Source organism: Parasteatoda tepidariorum, chromosome 6, assembly GCF_043381705.1.
Source record: "Parasteatoda tepidariorum isolate YZ-2023 chromosome 6, CAS_Ptep_4.0, whole genome shotgun sequence".
Taxonomy (NCBI): domain Eukaryota; kingdom Metazoa; phylum Arthropoda; class Arachnida; order Araneae; family Theridiidae; genus Parasteatoda; species Parasteatoda tepidariorum.
In genome coordinates, this window is record NC_092209.1 from 87187845 (window position 1) to 87191716 (window position 3872).

The following is a 3872-nucleotide window of genomic DNA, read 5'->3' on the forward strand; positions in this document are numbered from 1 at the left end:
CATGTGCCCACTGGGTAACGACAAGAGAGTAGTAGTTCCGGCATTTCGTGGCCAATGGGACAACCCCCAAGTGCCCGCCATTTAAAAAAAAAATCATAAGTTTATTATTATCCAAGTGGTAAAGCTGAATTATAGAAACACTAGAAATGCGAAGCCAACAAAAAGATCGATAAAACTGCAGGTATAAATAATTTTTAATGCTCCGTAGAACTTGTTAAAGTTTAGTACAGTTCATTGTCAGACATACTAAAAAAAAATTCAGACAATTCAAATTTTTTTTTCCAAATCATTTTTCCAAAAAAGGCCAAAATATCGTCTATACTGATTAATTTATATGTTTGAGGTCCCAATTTCAAACTTTTCAGATTGAGGCTTAGAACGTGAAGATCCGATCATTAGATCAAAAATTATTCAGTGGGGCAGTCCGTTTTCTTCTTCTTTTTTTTCTTTTTGTGTGTGTGTGTATGCGTACTATACTTTTCAGGAACGGTGGGGAAAAAACTATCTATCTTATTTTCGATAATAATATGATTCACTAGAGCCGCGGTGACTCAGGGGATAGAGCGTTTGCCTTCCAATGAGGTGAACCGGGTTCGATCCCGGCGATGCCTGGTCGATACGAATTCCGCATCCGGTTTGCACCGACCACAGTGCTGATGCGAAATATCCTCAGTGGTAGACGGATTATGGGTTAGAGTCATCTTGCTGTCAAGCTAACCGTGGGAGATTTTCGTGGTCTTCCTCTCCATGTGACGCAAATGCGGGATAGTTCCATCAAAAAGTCCTCCGCGAAGGCAAAATTCTCCCAATACTAGATCCGGGAGATCCCTTGTCTTCTGGATTGGGTTCAAAATTATAAGGCTACGGAGTTGAACGTTAGTAGTCGTAAATCCAAAAATTAGGTCGGCTGTTCAACGACGGTTATAAAATTAAAATAAAATAATATGATTCATTAGTTTTTTATTACTTTTTCTCTCTTAAACTTCATTGTTTCTCATCAAGCTCTCATTTTGAAAATGTAAAGATAAAGCTAATCGGTATGAATGCGCTTAATCTGACTACAATTCTCTTAGCTTTTCTTGCAGATATGTATATATTTTTTAAATTTTTGCCCGCAAAGAGTTAATTTTTTTGCGCTGTATCGATAAAGATGAAAAAAGACAATTAAAAAAATGCATACAAAACAAAGAAAGATGTATCACAGCATCACTTAAGAATATATAAATGGAACAAATCAAAAACACAATTTAACAGCGCTTTCTCTAGACAAAATTCTCAAGTAGTTCTTTACAATACCGCTTAATTAACAAGGGGGTACCGCCCCCTGCTCGCTCCTAACCCTTTCTCGGAGGTTACGGCTCGCTCCAGTCACAGACCGTTTAAAAATTGTAAAGCTTTAACTAAATATCTCGATAAAAATGCTGTCTAATATAATAATACTGTATGCCGGCCAGGTGGCCGAGCGGTTAACGTGCCTACCACCGAAGCCAATGGCCGCGGGTTCGAATCCCGCTCTGGGCTTGGATGTTTCTCTCTCTTGTGTTGTCCTCTGCTGTGTGTGATGTGTGAATGTGGCCCACGCTATGAACGGGTTTGTGGCATTGGGGCGTAGGCAAGGTTACTCGCCTCCATGACTTTGATTTACTGGTGCCCACTGGGTAACACGAAATGAGTAACACCTCTGGCATCTTCTAAGGCGAAACGAATAAAGTTCAGTGCCTGCCATTCGAAAAAGAAATTAAATATAAATAATTTAATAATACTGTATGAAAATGCTCTATGATGGTGTACAACGTAAATATATTAGAGAATACCTTAAGAAGGGATGGTAAATGAACATTGCCTGTAAATATTGTTGCATGAGGATTTATAAATAACAATTATGAGTTGTTATTTTTTAAGAGAAATTAGCAGGTTCGCCAAATTTGCCTGAATCTATTACTTACTCTAATTTACATGTCAGAGATTTTTATTATAATATTTGATCCGCTTAAATTAACTTCTCGTGTAAGAAACACATTTCAGTTTCTCAAAATATATGTATAAAAGAACTGTTAAACAATTCAAAATAATATTTCGATAAACTCAGTGTCTCGTGAAAATTACTTTCAGATAGCTGAATACAGAATTATCACCTATCGAAACGGTGCTAAAAATAGAACTATCACTTATTAGAACAGCTCTATAAATGGAATTATCACTTATAAATCAGCACTACACATAAAATTTTCCCTTACGAAAATGGTGCTATATATAGAATTATCACTTCTTGACGCTACAAACAAACTTATCACCAATCATAAAAAAAAGATGAAAACTAAATCATCAGCAACAAAAATTTTGACCACTTTCTGGCCCAAGTATATTAAAGCACAAAACTCAAATGAATAAAACCACCAAATAAGTTATGTGTTTAAAAAAACATGCGTACTGAACATGCGTATGCATGAAAAAGAAATATTAAATTTCTGTCTCGTTTTAAACAAAAAAAATGCCCAAAGGAGGCATCACTTTCACGATAGGTCTCTTTCATCATCGAGACTGCCTCTAAATTTTGAAACGTTGCGCCGTTATTTAAGGCTAGACAAAATTTTAAATTTATTTACTCATTTTAAACCTATTGGCCGATCGGTTTTCTTAAAAACTACTTTTCAGTTTTTTAATTAAAGTTGATGTTGTTTAGAACTGGAAAGTTGGAATGCATTTCAAAACAATGCAAAAGCACTTAATATGTTTGAATAAAATATGATAGTTCCCTCAATAGAATGGCATTTCATTATTAGAAGTAGGAGAAATATTTATAATCTCAAATGCTCTAAATTACGATCTTCGGAAATACATTATAAACTGTAATTTGAATCACGGCCTCTCACTTAAAACCCTCTTTCCATGTATTTTGATGAATATGATATATTTTATAGATAATACCGAGTTATGCAGAAAATTTGTTAGAAGATAAATTAGAGGAACATGACCTCTGTTATTGACATTGGTGGAAATAGAAGAAAAATGGGTCGTAAAAGTAATTTTAATTTGGTCAAACTAATTAGGGAAATGCATATGCAGAATGTCGACTTTTACCGGTGAATGGCAACAATCACGTAGTCGCTTTCGTGAGTCTCCGAAATCTTTGTTATATCCGATTTGATATTAATTTATTCGTTGATATTATTGTATTTATTCGATATTTTAATGTCTGCTGAGGACAGATTAGAAGAAAAAACATCAGTGTTCGGAGCATCGGTTAAATGCATACTGAGCAGTGGCACTTGACCTTAAAAAAACATTGAATGTAGGGCATACCGGGCAAATGTATACCGGACAGTGGCAATTAACTAGACCTAGTATATATTTCGGATATTTACCTAAGCTACAGCCAAACTTACACACAAATATTCTACAGAATGTTTTACCCTTTCAGTTTCTTACCTATAACAAAATAAACGGCACTTTTGAGGATAATTTTTATTTTATTATTATTATTTTTTTATATTAAAGTCGTTGAACAGCCGATCCAATTTTTGGGTTTCCAACTTCTAATGTTCAACTCCATAGCTTTGTAATTTGGAACCCAATCCAGAAGACAAAGGAACTCCTGGATTAAGTATTGGGAGAAATTTGCCTTCGTGGAGGACTTTTTGATGGAACTAACCAGCATTTGCGTTACATGGAGAGGAAAACCACGAAAGCCTTCCATGGTTAGCCCGATGGCAATGGGACTCAAACCTATGATCCCTCTACCACTGTGGATATTTTAGGTCAGCAATGTGGCCTGTACGAACCTGGGGCGAAATTCGTATCGACCAGCCATCGCTGGGATTCGAAACCGGTACACTTGTTTGGAAGGCGATACATACATATATAATATAATA